Source organism: Scyliorhinus canicula, chromosome 4, assembly GCF_902713615.1.
Source record: "Scyliorhinus canicula chromosome 4, sScyCan1.1, whole genome shotgun sequence".
In the NCBI taxonomy this organism is placed as follows: Eukaryota; Metazoa; Chordata; class Chondrichthyes; order Carcharhiniformes; family Scyliorhinidae; genus Scyliorhinus; species Scyliorhinus canicula.
The window spans coordinates 68,341,761-68,366,615 of record NC_052149.1 but is presented as its reverse complement, the minus strand read 5'-3'; positions in this window follow the sequence as shown (position 1 = coordinate 68,366,615).

Here is a 24,855-nt window from a genome sequence, read left to right as displayed (position 1 = left end):
CAGATGTCACTTTTCAGAAAAAAGTGAAAGGTAGTGCCAGGCAACTGCACTTGTCCTGATACCTACTGTCATATACGCTACATTCTTCGTGAAGACCTTACGCCATGGGTGGTCGGAAGCTTCCCTCTGCCAGTTGCTTTGAAGGCAACAGCAGCACTCAATTGATTTGCCTTTGAGTCTTTCCAGGGATCAAGGGGGGGGGCCTGTGTGACATTTCTCAGTCTGCAACACATTGATACATGAAGGAAGTCAGGCCCATCATTATGTCAAGTTTTCTCTGGCAAAGATTGCCAGGCTGCAAGATTCACCAGCCTTGCCACTATCCCAGGCTTCCCAAGAGTGCAGGGTGTGATAGACTGCACCTATGTGGCAAGTTGGGCTCCACGGCAGCAGCCTCTAATGTTTAGAATCCCCAAGGTCTACCATTCCATCAATGTACAACTCTTGTGTGATTACTGGGAGCACACAATGTATGTTTGTGCATGGTATTCAGGATGTTTCCATGACTCCTACATCCTGAATCACTTCCAGGTGCCTGGGATCTTTGAGGAGCCAGTACGTCTGCAGGGGTGGCTGCTCAGAGATAAGGGTTATCCCCTGAAATGCTGGCAGGTGACCCTGGTGCATCACCCTCACAGTCATGCAGACAGCCAAGGATTAGGTGCACTCTCCTTGGGCACAGTGCCATTGCCAACTGTCACGGTCGGCCAATGCTGCAGGCACACCATGACAGTTAGGAATTTTGGAAGTCAGCACACCACAGGTTAACTGCTGGGTAACAACCACTGGGACTGACACACATTAGTGGTGCCTGAGTGGGCATAATAGCATAACTAGTTTTACTCCAGACATGTGAATTGAGTTACAGCTGAACGGTTTCAGCTGCAAAGAGGTAATGATCACTGACATGTTTGTCGATTAGCCTTGCATTAGCCTTGATTAGTTAACATCCCGTCTTCAGAAGCACTTTCCCCCAGATTCAAGTGGAAACATCAGCACCTCAATGATGACTCTCCACTCACCCACCCCACAGCCCCAGGCTTAAGTTCCCTCTGTGAGGCCCTTCCAAGAGGCCAATGGCCCAGCAGCAGAAAACAATAAAACAATCTCAGGAACTGTGCTTTTCTCACTTGACAGTCCCCCCCCCCCCCCCCCCCCCCAAGGCATACTGTCCCCTCCCACCCAGTCCCAGAAGAAAAAGAAAAACAATCTAACTCATGCAATTTAATAAAATAACATGCCTCACAGCGCTGAGGTCCCAGGTTCGATCCCGGCTCTGGGTCACTGTCCGTGTGGAGTTTGCACATTCCCCCCGTGTCTGCGTGGGTTTTCGCCCCCGCAACCCAAAAATGTGCAGAGTAGGTGGATTGGCCACGCTAAGTTGCCTCTTAATTGGAAAAAATAATTGGCTAATCTAAATTTAAAAAAAATAAAATAAAATAACATAACCGTTGCATCAAAAAAAAGAAACAAAAATGCCAATCAAACCAACACAAACTTAAACTCTATAACAATGTGAAGTCAAGTAAGTTACAATACAGGCCAGTGAAAAGAAAGTTAGAACATTTATACATTTTCCAGCTCCCCAATCACGGTCCACAATCTCTCTTCCAGCTCCACTCCTCACTTCTGTCCCAAGCCTTCTGCCTTCATGAATGCTTCAGCCGCCTCCACTGTTTCAAAATAAAAATCTTTGGCGTTGTACATCGCCCTCAGCTTTGCTGGGTATACCATACCAAATCACAGCTCCTTGTTTTACAGTGCAGCCTTCACTCGGCTGAAAGCCGCTCGTCTCTTTGCCAACTCCACCGTCAAGTCCTGGTATGTCTGAACTCTAGCACCATCCCACTGCACCTCCCGCCCAGTTTAACACCTTCTCCTTCATGTGGTATTTATGAAAGCAGATAATTACTGATCTCGGCGGCTCATTGACTTTGGGTTTCGGCCTTAACGAGCGATGAGCTCAGTCCAGTTAATACCGGGAGGGGTCTTCACTCCCCCCCCAATCAACTCCGCCAGCATCTTAGCAAAGTACTCAGTTAGCCTTGAGCCCTCTGCCCCTTCGGGCAAGCCCACAATTCTCAGATTGTGCCGCTTCGAGCGGTTCTCCAAGTCCTCGAGCTTTGCTCGGAGTCCTCTGTTCACCTTCACCACCCTCCGCAGCTCGTCCCCCATCGAGGTGAGCTGTTTGCTGTGCTGCGACACGGCCTCCTCCACTTCCTTCATCTTTTCACCCTGTTCTCTCACTTCGGCCGTTGTCTTTGCCACATCCACCCTCACCGGGGTGATTGCCTCCTCCACCAATGATCTCAGTGCGACCGCCATCTCCTTCCTCAACGCCTCCAAGTGCCTCGCAAACTTCTCCAGCTTCTCCAGCTCCACCGCCGTCACCTCGGTCATCCTTTCCACTGTAAGTAGTGCAGTCCCACCACGCGGTCCGGCAACCGCCATCTTGTCAGCGCTTTTACAGGTCCTCTCATTCGGCGGCGAACCCATGTTTCCTCCCCTCTTTACAGCTGTTTTTCTTCAAGCATAATGGGTCAGGCCCACTAATGACATGCGAACGGTGTTTACTGTACGTGCGTTCCGGCATGCATTGGTGCCACTGTTGGGGTGACAGAGAACCTTCTCGAAACAAAATGAAGAGTGCCTAAAAAAGTGTAATCTCATTGTAACAGCAAGAATGAATTTACATATATAAAAACAAAACTAGGTAAATATTGCACAACCCTCACATCACAAGGTTATAGTTTATGGTTAATGATCAACTGCAGAATAATATGCTTGGAGCTTAGAAAGGCCACAGCCATGACAGGATCATTGAGCAGCAACCAGGAACCATCCAGAGATTCATCAAAGCCCCTGCACCTCCACCTTGTTGATGTTCCAAAGCCCCAGCTGAAGGACACCTCGGAGGGTGGCGAAGACCCAGAGTGCCCAGCCACTTCTTGATGAACACCGAGGAGAAGACAAAGTGAGACCAGTGGTCGGGGTCTCCGACCGACCCCAGGCCTGGAAGGCCACACACAATGGGCGGAGTTCTCTGACCCCCAGCACGCAGCGGCCCCGCCGGCGATTCTCCGACCCGCGATGGGTCAAAGTTCCGCTCGTAATACGCAGGTCCCGCCGGCATAAATTGGACTAGGTCCCTTACCGGCGGGACCTGGCAGTGCGGGCGGGATCCAGGGTCCTGGGGGGGCGCGGGGCGTTCTGGCCCCTGGGGGGGGGGGTACCCCCACGGTGTCCTGGCCCGCGATCGGGGCCCACCGATCTGCAGGCAGGCCTGTGCCGTGGGGGGACTCTTTTCCTGCGCGCCGGCCATGTCAGCCTCCACGATGGCCGACGCGTAGGTGAACCCCCCCTGCGCATGCGCGGTGATGATGTCAGCAGCCGCTGATGGTCCTGCGCATGCACGGACCCGTGCCAGCCGGCAGAGTCCCTTCGGCCCCGGCTGCCTGCGGCGCCAAAGGCCTTCCAAGCCGGCCGGCGGGGCGCAAACCACTCCGGCGCCGGCCTAGCCCCTGAAGGTGCGGAGGATTCCGCACCTTTGGGGCGGCCCGACGCAGGAGTTGTTCTCGCCACTCCGTCCTGCTGTGACCCCCGCGCCCCGCCGGGTACGGGAGAATCCCGCCCAATGTGTTCAGTCAAACTCGAAATGCCCAACCTTCAAATCAAGGTTCTGAAAGCATGGCAGTCAGTTCACAAGTTTGGTTGGGTATTGTGGTGAACACAGTTAGCGTAAATCACACTGTATTACACATGTTGTACTATGTCTCTGTAAGCTCGGCACACGAGCAGTTGCACTGCTCTGCCACTAGGGGGATATGCACTGGGAGTATACCGGAGTTTGTACTGGGCTCCACCCTTGGCTCCACCCACGGCTCCTCCCCCTAACCGGAAGTATAAAGTTTGATGCTGAGAGCCTGCCTGCCAGTTCATCTGGTGTTCATCTTGTCACAGGCAGGCTCTGTTGTAAGACGATTAAAATCACTGTTCACTTCTAACCACGTGTCGCGTGAATTGATGGTCTCATCAATTTAATCGTCTTAAGAAACAGTAAGGAATGACCATGGAATCAGCCCTCAAGCCTAATCGACTGGAACTCGACCCGCAGGATGCAGAGGCTAAATAAATCTTTTCACATTGGCTCCGATGTTTTAAGGCCTACCTGGCTGAAGCAAGCACCACAGAAACGACGGAGGAGCAGAAACTCAGTCTACTGCACGCAAGGGTGAGCCATCGTATATCTACTCAGCTAAACTGTACCGGCTCATATAGAGGCCCTGGCCCTACTCGATAGAATGTACGTGAGGCCTATCAATGAGGTCTACGCACGCCACATTTTTACTACTTGCCGCCAGGCCCTACAGAATCAGATCGCCCAGTATCGGATTTTTGCCACGGTGGATCTGAAGTCTGCATACCACCAACTCCCAATCCGCCCGGAGGACCGCCACTTCACGGCGTTTGAGACCGATGGCGTCACGAATGGGGTTTCGGTGTTCCAACGAGCAATGGACCGAATGATGGACCAGTACGGGCAGCGGGCCACATTTCGTACTTGGATAACGTTACCCTCTGCGGCAATGACCAGCAGGACCACGATGCCAACCTCAACCGATTTCTCCAGACGGCCCAGAAGCTTAACCTCACTTACAACAAGGAGAAATGCGTTTTCCGCACAACCAGACTAGCCATCCTCGGCTATGTCGTGGAAAACGGAGTCCCGGTCCCGACTCCCTCTCCCTCATTGTCCCAAGGCCCTGAAACGGTGCTTGGGATTCTTTTCGTATTACGCCCAGTGGGTCCCTAAATATGCGGACAAAGCCCGCTCACTCTTTAAGGCCACACTATTTCCCCTGTCAGCTGAGGCTCGCCAGGCCTTCAACTGCATCAAGGAGGACATCGCCAAAGCGGTCATGCGGGCGGTGGATGAATCCACCCCATTTCAGGTAGAGAGTGATGCCTCAGAGGTAGCTCTTGCAGCCACTTTAAATCAGGCAGGGAGTCCAGTCGCATTTTTCTCCCGAACCCTCTCTGCTTTGGAACTTCGACACTCCTCAGTCGAAAAGGAAGCACAAGCCATTGTGGAGGCTATTCGTCACTGGAGGCACTACCTCGCAGGTAGGAGGTTCACCCTCATCACCGACCAAAGATCGGTTGCCTTCATGTTTGACAACTCGCAAAGGGGCAAAATTAAAAATGACAAAATTCTGAGGTGGAGGATCGCACTCTCCACCTACAAATACGATATTATGTATCGACCGGGGAAGCTCAACGAGCCCCCAGATGCCCTGTCCCGTGCGACGTGTGCCAGTGCACAGAGCGACCGCTTAAAAGCCATTCACAATGACCTCTGCCACCCAGGGGTCACCCGGCTCGCCCACTACATTAAAGCCCGAAATCTGACTTTCTCCACCGAGGAGGTAAAAGCCGTCACCAGGGACTGCCCGATCTGCGCGGAGTGCAAACCGCACTTCTACAGACCAGACAGGGCCCATCTGGTCAAGGCTTCTAGGCCCTTTGAACTCCTTGCTATCGATTTCAAAGGGCCACTCCCCTCGACTAACAGGAATGTGTACTTCCTGAACGTCATCGACGAGTTCTCCCGTTTGCCCTTTGCTATCCCGTACCCCGATATGACCTCCCACACAGTCATTAGGGCCCTGCATAGTATCTTCACCCTGTTTGGTTTCCCCAGCTATGTACATAGCGACCGGGGTTCGTCCTTTATGAGCGACGAGCTGCGTCAGTACCTGCTCGGCAAGGGCATCACCTCGAGCAGGACTACCAGCTACAACCCCAGGGGGAACGGGCAGGTGGAGAGGGAGAATGCGATGGTCTGAAAGACCGTCTTACTGACCCTCCAGTCCAGGAATCTCCCGATCTCCCATTGGCAAGAAGTCCTCCCCGACGCGCTCCATGCTATTAGGTCCCTCTTATGTACCGGTACCAACCAGACCCCTCATGAGCGGCTCTTTATTTTTTCTGGGGGCGCTACCACGGAGGTTTCGCTCCCGGCATGGTTGAAGACACCAGGGCCCAGTACTCCTCCGGAAGCACGTCAGGCCGCACAAAACTGACCCACTCGTAGAGAAAGTGCTTCTACTGCATTCGAACCCCCAGTACGCCTTCGTAGAGTTCCCTGACGGCCGTCAGGACACCGTATCCCTCCGGGACCTAGCACCTGCAGGATCCAACACCCCCACTACCACCGCCGAGGTACCCCTCACACTACATTCCTCCCAACTTGCCCCCCACACCCCCGCACCTACCAGTTCGCTACATCTTTTTTGCACGCCCGCGGCAGCTAGCTGCCAGCGCCCCCAGTCCCCAGTCGAACCAGACGGGTACGAAGCTCGGGCGGAATCGCCCCCGGAGTCCGCCATCGTACCCCAACCGACGGTGCTCATCCAGCCACCAGAAGGGGCTGCAACCCCGGTGCTCTGCCGATCACAGCGGACAACTCGGCCACCGGACAGACTAAATCTGTAAGCCACCACCCCTGCCGGACTTGATTTTTTTTACAGGGGGTGAATGTGGTGAATCACAGTAGTGTAATTCACACTGTATTACACATGTTGTACTATGTCTCTGTAAGCTTGGCACACGAGCAGTTGCACTGCTCTGCCACTAGGGGGAGATGCACTGGGAGTGTACGGGAGTTTGTACTGGGTTCCACCCTTGGCTCCACCCACGGCTCCTCCCCCTAACCGGAAGTATAAAGGTTGATGCTGAGAGCCTGCCTGCCAGTTCATCTGGAGTTCATCTTGTCACAGGCAGGCTCTGTTGTAAGTGCCGGGGAGCCAAGACCATTGTCCACAATCTCACTGGCAGCCATCATCTTAAAGCGATTTAGCCCAGATCTTTCAGGAGCATAGCACAGATCATACACATCAGGATTAAGTAATTATGGGTTGTGCATCAGGATTTTTAAAAAAGGATTAAAAGATGACCAACACTCGAGTTCGTGAAAATGCAGCCCCTCCCACGCTCCACGCTTACATCACATCCCCCCCCCCCCAACCCCCCCCCCTCCCCCCCCCCCCAACCCCCCCCCCCCTCCCCCCCCCCCCCCCCCCAACCCCCCCCCCCCCCCCCCCCCCCCCCCCACTTGCCGGGGTCCGGACTTGGTGTTTGTGCTGAAAGCTGAATGCAGATTAGACAGATTCTGCTGTTTATTTTGTACACTACGGTTTGATATTCTGTGAAGCCCTTTCCAATCACTACATTATTTTATTGTTGACAGTGATTAATTTCAAACCTTTATACTATTCCTGATACATAAATTTAGTCTGTCTAACATTCTAATGTTTTTCTATTTCCAATAAATAGATCATGTGACTTTTGAGCAGAGTGAACAGGCATGTATTGACATTATTAATTAAAACTTGTAGGTTTTCGTACCAGAAATCAAGCTATTAAGGAGGGAGAATTGGTATAATTTGTGAATCAGGCAAGATTTATTAAGGAAGAAGAGCAGGACTGGATGTTCAATATTCTTGTGTCCAGGAAAGATAGAAAAGGAAGGGGGTGAGGGTGGGGGAGCTTGCTGGTGGTTGGCAGTATTGATTAAGGAGACCATTGTGGTGTGTGGAAGAGAGAATGACCCAGAGGGGTCATGCTTAAAATCTATTCAACTAAGGAACAGGATGCAATTGCGGTTCTTGATGTAGCCTATAGACCATCAACTAGTGGAAAGGATGTAGAAGAACAGATTTGCAAGGAAATTACAGATAGATGTAAAAAGTATGGAGTAGTTATAATGAGGGACTTTAATATATAGATTGGGATCCCAGCAGTGCAAGGGCAGCGAGGGGCTAGAGCTGCGAGAGTGTTTTCAGAAGAATGTTTCCAGTCCAATGGACCTGGTTCTTGGAAATGAGGTGGGCCAAGTGGATCAAGTGCCAGTAGAAGAACATTAGGGAATGGTGATCATTATATCACAGCTTTTAGGCTGAATATAGACAAAGGACAAAGAATAATCGTGCGTAAAGATATTTTACTGGGGGAAAACCAGCTTCAATGCATTTCATTCATTTCATTAAGAATGGATCTGGGCTAATAAACTGGAGCTAAACATTGGGACTGGCTCAGCAGTGGGCTACCTTCAAGGACAAGATGGTTCAGGCATAGTGAAGATATAAAGGAAAAGGAGAAGTACGGCAAAGTAATTCAGAGCTCCCTGGATGACAAAATAGATGGAAATTAAGATAAGGAAGAAACAAGATGTTTGGCTAAATGAAGAAGGTTTACAATTTCAAGAAGAGGTAAAAAAGCAAATATGAGAAGCAACACGGAAGTATTAAAAGAGTCTGACACTAACATAAAAGTGAATCCCAAAGTCTTCTATAGGCATATAAATAGAAGAAGGGTGGTAATATGAGGAGTAGGGCCAATTGGAGACTAAAAAGGTCATTTACACATGGAGGCAGAGGGCATAGAGGAGCTATTAAATGAATACAGTGCATCTGCCACAGAAGAAGATTCCACCCAGGTCATGGTAAAAGAGGAAGCAAATCAGACATGAGAATCATTTAAAATTGATAAGGTGTTTTTGGATAGGCTATTTTTGTTGATAAAATGACAGGACCAGATTAGATGCATCCAAGGATATTGAGGGAAGTGAAAGTCAAAATTGCAGAGAGACTGGCCATAATTTTTCAGTCCTCTTTCTGTTTTGCTTGTTTTATCTTAGGATTCATTACCTTCTTACTCTAGATGAGATCCTGCTGAAGTCAAGATCTTGTTGAAAACACATTTATTTACATAGTAACTATTTACAAAGGCTAAACAAGACCAAAGCATAGCTGGGGCGATTCTCTAAAATATTTCTCATTATCTTCTTCTCAGTGAGTGGCATCACTGTGACATATTCTCAAAGGCTATCATTAGAGCTAACAGTGTGTTGTATTCATATAAAGGCACCAATTACTCATAAGGAATTATGTTGTGGGTTCATTTCTTGAGATGAGGCACATAGGAACATGGTGCATGGTGGCACAGTGCTTAGCACTGCTGCCTCACATCTCCAGGGTCCCAGGTTCAATTCCGGCCTCGGGTGACTGTCTGTGTGGAGTTGCACTTTCTCCTTGTGTCTGTGTTGGTTTCCTCTGGGCGCTCCGGTTTCCTCCCACTGTCCAAAGAAGTGCAGGTTAGGTGGATTAACTATGCTAAATTGCCTTATAGTATCCAAAAGTTTACATGGTATTACTGGGTTACGAGATAGTGTGGAGGCATGGGCTTGGGTAGGGTGCTCTTTCCAAGGGCCGGTGTAGACTGGATGGGCTGAATGGTCTCCTTCTGCACTGTACATTCTATGATTCTATGACCCAACTGCAAACATGGCAATTATGTACTTGCATTTGCATTATGTGCATTGGTCACCTTCTTTTGTCGTTTTAAAAGTTATTCTCTAGTTTCTGAAGAGTAGAATGGGTATGGGTTACTACATATTGCCGAGCATCCCAATCAGACTGTGATCCTGGACACTTCCGCACTGCCAAACATTAGCTCTACCAGTAATGGAATAAGTGCACTTTATGACATCGCACTCAGATGTAACATTGTAATGTGCAGCTCTTGCTTGGTCTGCCTATGTTTGAGATTTGTTGATTTTTCTGTCTCATTTGTTCAGCTCAGCCATTTAGATAACGGCAATGAGGGGAAGAAGTAGTGTGAAAATGAAAATAGCTTATTATCACGAGTAGGCTTCAATGAAGTTACTGTGAAACGCCCCTAGTCACCGCATTCCTGCGCCTGTTCGGGGAGGCTGGTATTGTGATCAATATTTCACATTTCACACATATCCTAGAATAGCTTACCAATGAATTGCAGACCATTATCAGTAATGATATATCTGGGCACACCAAATAAACTGAAAATATCTCTTAGCAAGACTTTTGTGCTTGATGTATTCTGAAGTTGTTGAATAATGTGGTACATTGGTAAAGTCGTCAATGATTTTTAAAAATAAATTTAGAGTACCCAATTCATTTTTTTCCAACTAGGGGGCAATTTAGCATGGCCAATCCACCTACCCTGCACATCTTTTGGGTTGTGGGGGCGAAACCCATGCAAACATGGGGAGAATGTGCAAACTCCACACGGACAGTGACCCGGAGCCGGGATCAAACCTAGGACCTTGGTGCCATGAGGCCGCAGTGCTAACCCACTGCGCCACCGTGCTGCCCCAAAGTAGTCAATGATAACGATGACGTCAATGTCATGGACATGAAAGAGGTTGGATGCATTTTGGACAGAGGATGGGAAGGAACTTCATGTGGAATCATATATATTCACATGGCATATGCTCTTGACATGTTTTTCACTTTTTAATGATGACTTCAATGTCATTGTTCATACCCAGCCAAAAGACTGTATCTCCTGTAAGAATACCCCAAAGCTATATCCATGTGTGAGTGATGAAATTGTTGAAGAATATCGGATCATAAATATTTGGTATAGCTTACCTGGCTACCTTTCAAAATGGCTCCCCAGGACATGCCTATCTCGGCCTGGTAAGATCAAAATGTTCTCAAATGTTCGTGGACATGCCAGACTGAATCAGGCTCTTTCAATGATAGTTTTCCACAGTTTCTGTGGTGTGCAATCTTTTGCCATTTCTTCTTCCAGCTGCTGGCATTTGTGTTGCGTAAAATGTGACAGATCAATTGATAGACTTGCATTCTCCTCTTTGTGCATCTCCATTGCCTCCATTAAAGTACCCTGCAACTCTTGGAACCCTGGCAACCTGCACCACAGAACTGCGATTTTGATGGGGCATGATTTAATGGCCATGCTGAGATTAAGTGAGAGTGTGACAAAGCTGTTAGATCACAGGAGAGGCTACATTCGAGAACCACGCTGCGCACCGATCTGTTTGTGATCTAACCAGTTCTCCCTCGTTGACAAAATTTGGATTCCGCTGTAGTGTGGCGATAAACCACGAATCACGACTTAAGGCCAATCTCCATAGAATTAATGAGAGCGACCCCCTAACTAACGGCCTCCCCAGCAAGTGATCATGTGGGTGCCGATTAGTACTCCTTTTTAAAAAGGTGAAGTTGGCGGATGGGCTGCTGCGGGGACTCAAGGAGGTGAGTCACCATCTTCGCTCCTTGTCAATGAGCTCAGGGGCACTGGGGTTGCTTCCCCAGTGCTAGGAGGGGAATATGGAGCCCCCAGCGGCCAGCCGCAGTATGGGGGGGGCAGCGATCGGGAGGGGGGGGGGGGGTTTATGGAGGGCGGGTGTGGCCACCCATGGCCTCGGCCTGGGGTGGGGATTAGCGGGGATGGGGGTCACAGCACCTGCGGGTCTGCCGTGCCTACCCCTGGATAGTGTGGCCCCGTTCCTGGGGCAACTCCAACCCGCCAGCCCCACCGACCACCCATAACTCTCACTGACCGCGGAGGACTCTGGCCGTGCAGCTGAAGGCTGCAAAGGCTAATTGGCAACCATAGTTAAGTGAGCACTTCACACCTCCCAAGTGGATCCCTGTGGGTAGATGTGCCATGTAGCATGTGGGTGTTCTTGCCGAGCATCCCAATCAGACTGTGATCCTGGACACTTCCACACTGCAGGAGGCAACACCACAGATGCAGCAGACAACATCTGAACACCCAGGGGCCCCAGCACCGGGGGCATTTTGGCAACCAGACGGTGGGCGTGTGCTCTGGAGGGGACCAGCGCCCAGTCCAGGTAACGTTATGTGTGGGTTTACTGGGGTACAGGGTGTGGTATCTGGTGAGCAGGGGCCAGTTACCACTCCCTGTACCCCAGACAACCCACACACCTCTGCAGCCAGGGGTGTGTGGGCAGGGCGTTCGGATGGCAGGAGATGGGGGGAGTGGGAGCAATGAGAGAATGGGGGGGGGAGGTAGCAATGGGGGAATGGGGTAGAGGGGAGCAATGGGGGAATGGAAGGTCCCAGGCTGGGGGACATCGCTGGTTGTCAGTCTCTCACCCTCTCTCAATACCTTACAGATATTACACGCAATGCGCAGGAAGGTGAGGTAAATCCACATTGGAGTAGAACAGCTTCTGAACAAGCACCCAGAGTGATAGGCACAGAGGAGGCTGAACAGTGATTGCCAGAGCAGGGTTGTGGACAGAAGCAAAGAAAAATGGGTTGTCAGCCCAGAAATTGTGATGAGTGTTACAGATTCACACCCACTTCCCTTCCCCAATCACTAGGATTATAAGACACTGTACGGCTTTATTACAATTAGGGGGCCATCCCCAAGAGATGTGCTTTTGTAAAGATTTCATCTGCTTCATGTGCAATAGGAAGGGCCACATTCAAGCATGTTGCTATGCCAGACAGGGTGTAACCAGTTTAGAAAAACACACGCTAGGAGCGGGATTCTCCGCCCTGCCGCGACACATTTCTGTTTTACCCCGCTGGCGGGATGCTCCATTACGCCAGCTGGTCAGTGGGGTTTCCCATTGTGGGGCTGCCCCACGCCGTCGGGAAACCCCCGGTCTGCCGGCAAAATGGAGCATCCCGACGGCAGAGAATCCAGCCCCATGACTCTAGTGCACAAAATAGAGAAGAATCTCAAAGAGGGACCTGAAATCTGCAGATTAAACATGGTTAAAGTGAGCAAGAGCAATAGTTTTAATGGTCAATGGGTGACCATTAAACAGGGAGGTCGACACAAGATCATCGGCCAGAGTGGTGGGTGAACAAACCTACAAGTACCTCTGAGGAAGAGCCCAGCCCTTGAGTCTAAGTAGCATGACTGCCAAAGGGGCTGGTTTAGCTCTGTGGGCTAGACAGCTGGTTTGTGATGCAGAACAAAGCCAGCAGCGCGGTTCAGTTCCTGCACCAGCTTACCTGAACAGACGCTGGAATGTGGCGATTCGGGGCTTCTCACAGTAACTTCATACTTGTGACAATAAAAGGTTATTATTATTATTAATAAATTGTCAGCATACACAGGGGAAACCTTGGGACAATGACGACGCCAGTTTTGTGTCAACAACAGTCAGCCCAGTTACCCATGAGAGTTGTGGAAGAACAAGGGCCAAGCCTCATGGGGCGGCATTGCCAACCGGCTGGAACGCTTCAGGATATCAGATAGAGCTTTTCAAGCAGTCTTGCGCAAGTGTAAGGATGAGTTTCTGAATGAGATTGTCCGAATACAAGGGGTGAAGCCCAAAATTTACGTGAACCCTGAATCCATACTGAAATTCTTCAGAAACAGGATGATCCCCTGTGTGCTACACCAGAAAGTTGAGGTTGAGTTGACACGCTTGGAAGAATTGGGGATCAGAAAACCAGAGCTGTTCTCTGAATGGGCACTGTTGTCCCTGTCTTAAAGCCTGACCGCTCTGTCAGCATCTGCATTTATTACAAACTCGCCATAAATTAAGTGTCCCAATTCGACAATCCCTCGGATAGAAAACCATTATGCAAAGTTGGCAGGGGGGTCTCACATATGCAAAGCTTGACTATGTCACACTTAATTACAACTTGAACTGGACGAGGACTCCAGGGAATGTACAACCATCAACATGCGCATGGGACTTTTCCAACATACCAGGATGCCCTTTGGTATGTTGCCTGCTTGCGCAAAAGTTTTAGCGGACGAGGGTGAAGTTGCTGCAAGGAATTCCAAAAGTCGTGGTAGACTTGGACGACATCTTGGTGATGGGGACTTTACATGAGGAGCATCTTGCTAGCCTGGAGGAAGTCCTTAAAAGTTTCAGAGATGCTGGCATCAGACTAAAAAGAGAAAAATGCACAATTCAAGCCAATGAAGTCACATATTTGGGATTTGAGGTGCACTCAAAAAAAGGTCTGCACCCATTAGAACATAAGGGGGAGCAATTTTCCGAGCCCCGCACCGGCATAAACACACCATGATGCCCCGACGCCGGCGCGCGATTCTCCGAGGTGCAGAGAATCGGTGCCATTTGCACTGCCGCGTTTGGCATGGCGCCGGCTGTGGGCCACTGGAATCAGCGGGGCTGCGATAGAGTCCCGCCGGTGCCGTTCACCCCTGGTCGCTGCCTGCGGGGACTCTGGGTGAACGGTCGGGAGGGAGACTGTGGGGATGAAGTGGGGGCTCCTTCACCAGGGGGGGCCTCCAATGGGGTCTGGTCCGCGATTGGAGCATACCGATCGGTGGGCCGGCCTCTTCCCCCCCCCCCGGGCCTACATTCTACCGCGGCTGGCCCCTGAACACCGACTCCATGTTGAATCGGGGCCGGTGCGCTAAAGAAGTTCCCCGCGCATGCACAGGTTATCACGGCCCAACTGCGCATGCACAGGTTGGCGCTGTGGGGGCCAGAATCGGTCGTACCAGGGCCCGGATCGCGCCGTCGTGAAATGCAATGGCATTCACGACGGCGCGAACACTTGGGCTCCATATTGGAGAATTGCTCCCAAGGTGAAAGCCATCAAAGAAGTCACTGTGCCAAAAAATGTTTCAGAATTGAAATAGTTTCTGGGCATGGTAAATTACAACAGCTGATTCATCCCTAATTTGACAACTACGTTAGCGCCGTTGCACCTCCTTTATTGAAGTACCCAATGCTGATATTGGAAAGACCTACACAAACAAACTGTCCATCAAGACAAACAGGCCTTACAGTTGTCTAGCTTGTTGGTCCATTTCGACTCAGTGTTTGGACACTGGATCAGACCCCAATTTATGTTAGGATACCGGACGGAACACCCCAACATTTTGCAATTTGTAAAACTGTGAGGAAAAGATAATTCACTCAGGGAGTGATGACTCTGACCAATAGGTGTCTTTTTATGCTAAAACATGCTTTTTTAATACAGTATTAACTGTTTTAACATCAAAGAAATAACTTTACAATTAACAGTTAAACAGTTCTTAAATAAAAGGAAAAACTTTAACTTATGTCCAAAACTTTCACTATAAAGGTTCCAACCAGGCAACCCATTACAGTTCAAATGACACTTATAAATAAATTTAACAAAACAGGTTACCTGCTTATTTCTGTGTAGACCTTTTGAAGAAAGAGACCCTTTCAGGAACAATCTGAAAATCCTTCTGTCTTGTCAGACTCATCTGCTCATCCTAACAGCATTTGGTTAAACTGAAAACTACTGACAGACCTGGCTCCTCCCATTAAATCCATCATCTGCATCCCATCACCTAAGATGTCCCATCACCTGCTTATACCCCAGGGAATCTCTAGCAATTAAAAATATCCCATTATGTAAACAAGTAAATGGTTAGAAACCATTGTCACTTCATTTTTTACAACAGCTTAGTTACAGCTTTAGTAGACACACAGCCTGGATACCTTATCCTAGGTTCTTTAATAATATTATTGCAACAAGTATACTCCTTAACCCAGGCTTTCAATAACATTATATCAACAGAGATAAAATCTAATAATATATATACCAGTTTCTTACATTCATCACACCAGGCAAACAGATCATTTTGACCTGCGATGTCTCGCCTTATAGGATGGGGATAGTCCTGTCTCACAACATGGAGGATGGCACAAACAGGCCCATTGCCTTCACCTGCCGAGCACTCACCGATGCAGAACGGAATTAGGCACAAATTGAAAAAGGAGGCCTCGCTGTGATATACGCCATTAAGAAAATTCCATCAGTACATATATGGCCGCCATTTCACCATTATAACAGACTATAAGTGTTATTTGCGGTTACTCCTTGAGGATAAACCGATTTCACCTATCGCTTCGGCCAGCACTGGGCTTTGCCACTGGCAGCCTATAGCTATGTTTTCCAGCATCACTGGGGATGCAGATCTCCAGTGTCGATGCCCTGAGTTGGTTCCCGCGCCACCAAAGTCTGGCACCGCCACCTGCGCCCCAAGAAATTGTCCAGGTGTTAAATTTTCTGGATTCCTTGCCAGTTTCATCAACCCATATCAGGAACTGGACTCAATGGGACGCGGTCCTCTCCAAGATCAAGATCGGGTATTGCTCTGGGGTTCCCAGGTGGTGGCACCAACCCCAACAAGAGAGTCACTGCTGCAGGGGTTGCACAGTACACCCCTGGCCAGACTAAGATGAAAATGTCAGCTAAGAGCTACATTTGGTGGCCAGACCTTGACAAAGATATCAAGAATCTGGCTCATCAGTGTGACTTCTGTCAGTCACAGTAAACCTTACTGCCTGCAGCCCACCTGCATCCAAGGGATTTGCCTGGCTGTCCGTGGACAAGGTTGCACATTTTGAAGGTCCTTTCCAGGGTAGAATGTTTCAGACACTAGTGGACACCCACTCCAAGTAGCTGGACAGCCAACAAATGGAGATGACACCCTCAGTGGCCATCATTGAAACCCTGAGATGCATTTTTGCCATTCATGGCCTTCCAGAGGTATAAGTTCTGATAATGGCGCAGCTTTTGCTGAGGAGAAATTTCAGTACTTCATGCAGGCTAATGTCATCCACCACATTTGAACAGCCCATTATCACCCGACTTCAAACAGCTTAGCAGAAAGAGCAGTGCAAACTTTTAAATTGGCAATGAAACAAAAACCGGATAGACTGTTGCACCTAATTTCTTCCTCTCACATTACTACACACCAGCAGAGCTATTAATGGGTCATTGCCTTCGTCATCAGTTTGACCCGGTGTTCCCCAATTTGTCGTGGAATATGGAGACAAGACAAGTTTCTCAAAAGAAGTATAATGACTTGGCAAAAGACAACAGATCATTTAAAACCAGTGACCTAGTTTTTGTAAGAAACTTTTCACCTGGTTCATCGTTGATACCTAGGAAAATTGTGGCAAAATCTGGTCCTATTTCGTACCTGGTGGGCTTAAAAAGAAGACGTCTGCAAAAGCATGCAGACCATATAAAGAGCAGAGAGGCTGCAACCACAACTGAACAGCTGGAGCCAGTACACAATGGCAATGCCTCTTCAGCAGAACCAGAAGTGGGGGAATTGGGGGGGTTCAGAAGAGGCCCCTCCTACTACACCTGAGGGAACTGGAGGGGAGGATCTCCCCAATGCACCTGTCGAGACTTCACGACAACTTTTTGCTGTTGACAAAGACACTACCTCACTGGAGAAGGAACCAGTTAGGGAACTCAGACATTCCATTCGGCCTAAGTAGTCCCCTGACAAACGAACTTTCTGAAGGACTATACAGTACTCTTCCACTTTAGTGGTTCTGTCCCCATTGTACATATTCAACTGTTAATGACTCGTGACGCATATATTGTTGAGGGGAGACGGATGCAGTCGCGTGGCCACTTTAAGGGGCAATCTTTCACGGGCTACGCTTAGGGCTTATCAGTAGGAGCCCGCAAACCCCAACCAATGGGACCCTGGGAGCAGGGGCCTGGGCAGTGTGGACCCGGGAGTCAAAAGAGTAAAGACCTGTCCGATATATCTCTGCCTATACATAATTAAACCTCATTGTTGTTCCAATAAACCTCTTTGTTACGCAAGGAGTCTCCTCAGTGATACCTCGCACTACTGCACCTTAGTAGAAGTATAAAATGCAACTAATTAGAAACATACATTATAAATCAAAACTATACATAATCGATTGAATCTTATAAGCTGTAAAGTTTTGTGTTAATATTATTTACAAAAAACAAGAACTCGATCATCTTTAACTGAAAATGTATTAGCTTTTTAGATATTTAAATTATCTCCATAATTACCTTTTAAAAACAATCACGGAACTGATTGATTTTACAAGGCTACACTGTTAGTAGACAACAATCTTGAAAGCATGTACCTGGCTTTATACACCCAATTCATAGCGTTTCTAATGGTGATAAATTAGGTAATCTGTAAATGAAGGAAAATATAATCACAAAATCACAGAATCTTTATGGCGCCCAACGAGGTCACTTGGTCCATCGCATCTACAGTGGCTCTTTGAATGAACAATTTACTTTGTGCCTTCTGCTCGTTAACCCTACACATTATTCCTTTTCTCATAACACGCTAATTCCAGCTTGAATGTTTCAATTGAACCTGCCTCCACCACACTCTTGGGCAGTGCATTCCAAATGCTAACCACTCACTGCGTGAATAAAGTTTTTTCTCATGTCACTTTTAATTCTTTTGCCCTGAACACCAAGGTCTAGGCCATTATTATAATATCAGGAAGAGCAATTGAATGTCCCAACATTGGCCACTCGAAAACTCCAATACAATCCTTCTTCCAGCCCAAAAAAGCATCCATTAACCACTACTCTCTGTTTCTGTCACTCAGCCAATTTTGCATCCATGTTGCTACTTTCCCTTTTATTCCATGAGCTTTACCTTTGCTCACAAGTCTGTTGTGTGGCATAATATCAACTGCCCTTTGGAAGTCCATATACATCACATCAGCAGTGTCCTCATCAACCTTCTCTGTTTCTTCTTCAAGAAACTCCAGCAAATTAGTTGAACATAGTTTTCCCTTAAGGTTTACTTTAAAAAAACTGCATTTCTTCATGTGGCTGTTAGTTTTGTCCAGAATTATTGTTTCTGGAAGTTTCCCATTAGTTTAAAGGGTTAACAGATGGGGAAAGTTAATACATGATATAAGTGGTGATGTATGACTGACACTAGTTAGTCATGTGTTCGATTGTCATGAAAGAGGTTGTCTAGGGGCAACATGTCTACTCTGTAACCTGTTTCGATGTGGTACTAGTAAATAAATGTGAACCACATATCAGAGTGATGTCTACAATCTGTCTAAGAAACAAGCCCAAAAGCCAGAGTCCAAGACAGAAGGACCCATTCTAAGAACATGGGCAAACCTGGAGACCTTGATGTGAAAGACACATCGGTGTTATTAAAGAACAAAGAATGATACAGCACAGGAACAGGCCCTTCAGCCCTCGAAGCCTGTACCAGTCATGATATGAATTGTGGCCAAAACCCTCAGAACTTCCTTGTGCCGTAACCCTCTATACCCATCCTATCCATGTATTTGTCAAGATGCCTTTTGAACGCCATTAATGTACTTGCTTCCACAACCTCCCCTGGCAACGCGTTCCAGGCACTCACCACCCTTTGTGTAAAAAACTTGCCATCCACTATATCCATGCCCCTCATAATCTTGTAGATCTCTATTAGGTCACCCCTCAACCTCCGTCGCTCTAATGAAAACATCAGAGTCTATTCAGCCCCTCCGCATACCCAACACCCTCCAGACTAGGCAACATCCTGGTAAACCTCCTCTGCACCCTCTCCAATGCCTCCACATCCTTCTGGTCATGTGGCGACCAGAATTGTGCGCAATATTCCAAGTGCCGCCTTACCGAGGTTCTATACAACTGGAGCATGACTTCATACTCAATGCCCCGTCTAATTAAGGCAAGCATTCTGTATGCTTTCTTGACTACCTTGTCCACATATGTTGCCACTTTCAAAGATCTGTGGGCCTGCTCGCCCAGATCTCTCTGACTTTCTATATTCCTAAGAGGAACCACAGAGTGAAGAAACCTTTGAAAGCAGCTTGAGAAACTTCAGTGGCGGGTCAGGGGGACAATAGGAACAAGTAACGATGTCTGTAGTTCTTGCAGATAGGATGGAATAATCCTTAATTGCACAGTCGTGGGTGTCCTTGCCCTCACAGAACGTTTCTGACACCTGCTTATCAACCAAGCTCTGAAAAGGCTGTAGGCACTTTTGCACTTTTTCAACTGCAACCATAGTTTATTTTGTCACTTTAATAAACTCCATTGGCCTATCCTGGTTTAAAAATGCTGTCTTCCCAGCACTTTTCTCAAGGAACCAATATTGTGACTTTGTGTGTCCAACTTTATTGCAATGAAACATTTAAGTTTTCTTACCACTCTTCTACTCTCATGAGTTTTTTTTAATGCGAGGCAAAATCTCTTTAATATCTCCAACTATTCCTCCTTTGTCTTGACCACCTGTGAATTTTTTATTACCCCAGTTTCTATCCCTCACAGATGGACAATAATGTTGAAAACCAAACCTTGATTTATGAACGAATTCAAAATCATCATCAATTTCTGCTGCCTGTCTAGCAGTTTTAACCCTTTGCTCTTCCACACATGAGTTCTCGCTACTGCAGGAAGTGAATCTTTAAATTCCCTAAGAACTCCATAATTTAGGTTTTTTAAATGCTCTTATCCACGTATCAAATTATTTTGTTTATTTTTTTTTTCAAATTCTATGTAAGCCTGACCTGGTTCTTTCCTTATATTTCTAAACTTCTGTCTATAGGCTTCTGGCACTAAAGATGTATCTAAGATGTTTTTTTTCCATCTCATCATAATTCCCAGATACCTCCTTTAACAATGATGCAAACACTTCACTAGCTCTGCCTACTAATTTTGATTGAACCAAAAAAACCCACATGATTTTTGGCCAAGTCAATTGTTTAGCTACTTTCTCAAATGAGATGTTTCCATGGCCGGGATTCTCCCCTACCCGGCGGAGCGGGGGGTCCCGGCGGGATGGAGTGGCGTGAACCACTCCGGCGTCGGGCCGCCCCAAAGGTGCGGAAGTCTCCGCACCTTTAGGGGCCAAGCCCTAACATTGAAGGGCTAGGCCCGTGCCGGAGTGGTTGGCGCCCTGCCGGCTGGCGGGAACGGCCTTTGGCGCCACGCCAGCCGGGGCCAAAGGGACTTCGCCGGCCGGTGGAAGTCCACGCATGCGCCGGAGCGTCAACGGCTGCTGACGTCATCCCCGCGCAGACTATGGCGAAGACTATGGTGAAGACTATGGCGAAGGCGGAAGGAAAAGAGTGCCCCCACGACAGGCCCACCTGCCGATCGGTGGGCCCCGATCACGGGCCAGGCCATCGTGGGGGCACCCTCCAGGGCCAGATCGCCCCTCGCCCCCTCCAGGACCCCGGAGCCTGCCTGCGCCGCCTGGTCCCGCCGGTAAGGTAGGTGGTTTGATCCACACCGGCAGGAGAGGCATGACAGCGGCAGGACTTCGACCCATCGCGGGCCGGAGAATCGCCGGGGGGGGGGGGGGGGGGGGGGGGGCGCCGACCGGCACGGCGCGATTCCTGCCCCCGCCAAATCTCTGGTGCCGGAGACTTCGGGACATGGCTGGGGCGGGATTGACGCCAGCCCCCGGCGATTCTCCGACCTGGCCCGGGGGGGGGGGGGGGGGGGGGGGGGGGGTCGGAGAATCCATCCCATATCTTTCTCCTCAAACCTTGGCAGTGCTGGAACATATTTAAACAACCTCACTCGGTATTGGACTAGGAAGGGCTACTCCTCCCCCTGGTCTTCCCTCAATGTCTGCCTTTAACTCCAACCTTTTAAGTTGAAATACTCTATACCTTTCCAATTCCCTCGTCTTCAGGTCTATTTTCTGAAGGTCAAATTCTCTTTCTTGCCAATGCCTCTATTTTTCTTTCTCTCTTTCTCCCTCTGAACTCTCTTTTTCCTTTGTTTCTGCCATTGCCTCTGACTCCTTCCCTCTTGTTTCTAATTCAGACTTCCTCATTTCTTTAGCATGCTGTAATTGTTTAATTTGCAACTGGATCTTCGGAAATCCCAATGATTCTTACCACAACTCAGGCTGTGTCTCCGGCATCTCTTTCAAATTTAAATGCTGAGCCATCGTTATAATACCTCTACCTTTCTCGCATTGCAGATAAATTCAACTGCAACCTGTCTGCCAATTCCAAAAGTTTTGTTTTAAGCACCTTTTGTATACCACCCAGGATTATTTCTTCAACACCCAGGAAACTCTTAGCCCCTGAAAGACCCATTTTACAAGTCCCTCCCCATTAAACTAACAGATTACACACTAAAAACAGCAGCTCCTCACACTCGCTATCTTTAAATTCAATAATCCTAAAGCAAAGAAGGAACTACATTTTTAAAAATCCTGCAAAGAGCCCAATTTTGTTGGCATGCTGAACGAGAACACAACCATTTTCAATGTGTAAAATTGTGTGGACACGTTACTGTACCACAGGAGCGATAACGCTGACAAAAGGTACCTTTTATGTTGAAACACACTTTAATTTAGTCACAGATTTAATCACTTTAGCAACAAAGCTTTATAAAGCTTTGCAGTTAACATTTACAACAGTTCTTAAGTAAAAGGAGAAACCTTAAACTACTTCCTAAATCGATCACTCTTTTCCAATTAAGCAAATCAATATATTTCAAATACCACTCATGAATAACGTTAACTACCAGAATTTGACTTGCTATTCTTTATGCAGAATCTTTGAATTGGGCAGCATGGTGGCACAGTGGTTAGCACTACTGCCTCACAGCGCCTGGGACCCGGGTTCAATTCCCGCCTTGGTGACTATGTGGGTGGAGTTTGCTCCTTCTCCCTGTGTCTGCGTGGGTTTCCTCCAAGTGCTCCGGTTTCCTGCTACAGTCCAAAGATGTGCTGGTTAGGTGGATTGGCCATGCTAAATTGCCCTATAGCATCACTCAGATGTGTAGGTTTGGTTAAGGGTTATTGAGATAGGGTAGGGAGTGGACTTGGGTGGAGTTGTCATTCAGAGGGTCAGTGCAGACTTGACAGGCTGAAGGCTTTCTGCACTGTCGGGATTCAATGATTTGGAGAGTAAACCTTTCAGGACAAAACTGAAACATCTCTGTTCAGATTAGAGTTCTAGAAATTTTCAGACAGAACTGTCTCCTCCCATCAACTACATCATCGATACCCAAACCACAAAACATTCTGTTGTCTCTTCTTACAAGAAGTCCCTTGACTTGTTTAGCCAGGACCAAACACAATACCCCTCATAAATTATTTACACTTCAGGGGTCCTTCAAACCTAGGCAATATTCCATTAGCTAGCTATCCATAAAAAAGTAAATGGTCTCAAGATCTATTAGCAGAAGATTCCACCTGCAGATCAATGATTACCTCACTTTTATGACACCTTAATCACTATGCTAACAGTCATACTGTCTGTATGCATCTCAACCCCAGTTTCAAAAACATTACTGCACAATATATTAAATGTGACAATATCTTACGTTCATCACAATCGGCAGTGGCACTACCCATAGGAAAGCCTGACAAACCAAATGAAAGGGTGGGAAACGCCACAGCAGCAGCCATTTTGAGATAACTTCTTATGGTACAAAACCCTCTATTGATGGCAAGACTACCATATATGGGGCACTGAATGTGTGGTAAAACTGGACATTTCAAGCATTACTGTGAATCCTGCAATATTGATCAAAGTTGAAGACCTGAAAATATTTGTGAAACACATTCTTTCCAAGAAACAGAGAGTTCAGAAAAAGGCAAAAGTACAGAGTTCCTAAGAGAAGTCTTAATCCCAAATACTGGACAGTTACAGTACAAGTTCAAGGCTTTGGTACTTTTAAACTTGATACTGGTGCTGCTATTAACATATTAGCAGTTGAGCTCAACTGGCTTCAGTCAATGACCTTTCATTTTCAGACATCTTATGACAAGGTCTAGATTGCATAGGCCTTCCGATCAGAGGCAAGATTATTGTCCCTCTTAGCTACAAGGAATAACGGATCATTCTCTATGCTCTTTACAATCAATGTACATGCTTATTGAGTGGTGACATTGGCATACTCCTGGGAGTCCTGGAAAAACAAATGTGCTTAGAAACGTCCTTCATGCAACAATTGTCAACCTTGTGTTTAGAAGCAGTGGAAAGTCAGTCTATAAAAGCTGAAGGAGTTTATACGCAGCAGTAGTTTATTTTCTTTCGCATTTGTACCATCCACTGGGTTCAGGGCAGAGGTTGAAGTCAGGAATCACTCAGTTCTTCACAACGTTAGGCCAGAGGTTGAGGATACAGGAGGCACTGCTGCAGACACTGACCACCCCCATGAAAACCTGCTGACCTGAAATAGTTCTTCCTCGAGAGAGATGCGGAAGAATCCTTTGCAGTACTGATGTATTTCTTGGAGATTGAGGTCCTAGAGAAGGATTCAACTTTCCGTTGATGGATAAATCTGATAGAATCTCTGTTATCTTTTTAGAAGCATCAGCTGTGCTTTTAGTAACTGAGCACATTCACATTTTAGTTCCACTGAATCTACCAATGTACTGCCTACTTTATCTCCTGTTATTCATCTTCCAAAGAGAATGCATTGCCTAAGTCCAGGTCAGAGACCACAGAGAATAACACTTCTGCAGAGCTGGTACCTTCCCAGGGTGAAAGTCAATTGGCACCCGTATTTCAGCTCCAGCTGAAACGGTTCTTGACTTCAGAGCTGACGATCAGCCAGAAACTGTGGCAGAATATTTCGCATTTCTGAAGCCGCAGAATTCTTTCAGTAATCTTGTTCCTGAGTTGATTGTGTAAGGAACTTATTGCAGAAGATGAGGATATCTTGTCTCCATATCCTCAGCAATTTTTCCCATTGCTCATAGTGGAGCAACCTTGTCGAGAGAGAATTGTGACTGTCTTACTACGGCCCACAGAAAGTAGACTGCCCTCCCAAAATATCATTGTTAAATCATCTCTTCTTTTAATAATAATAATAATAATCTTTAATGTCACAAGTTGGCTTACATTAACACTGCAATGAAGTTACTGTGAAAAGCCCCTAGACGCCACATTCTGGCGTCTGTTCAGGTACACAGAAGGAGAATTCAGAATATCTAAGTCACCTAACAGCATGTCTTTCGGGACTTGTGGGAGGAAACTGGAGAAAACCCCACAGACACGGAGAGAACATGCAGACTCCGCAAAGGCAGTGACCCAAGCCAGGAATTGAATCTGGGATCCTGGAGCTGTGAAGCAACAGTGCTACCCACTGTGCTACAGTGCCGCCCATTCCTGAAAGGCTTACAGGAAGTTGGCCATTTTCCCCTTTGTCGTCTAAGTTCATTGAAATCTCAGATCTTCAGTACCTGTTCGCTCTTTGAGATAGCAGTGGCTGTTACAGCCATGACAGTCTTTCCTGCAGTTGGTGCTCATTACTCTTC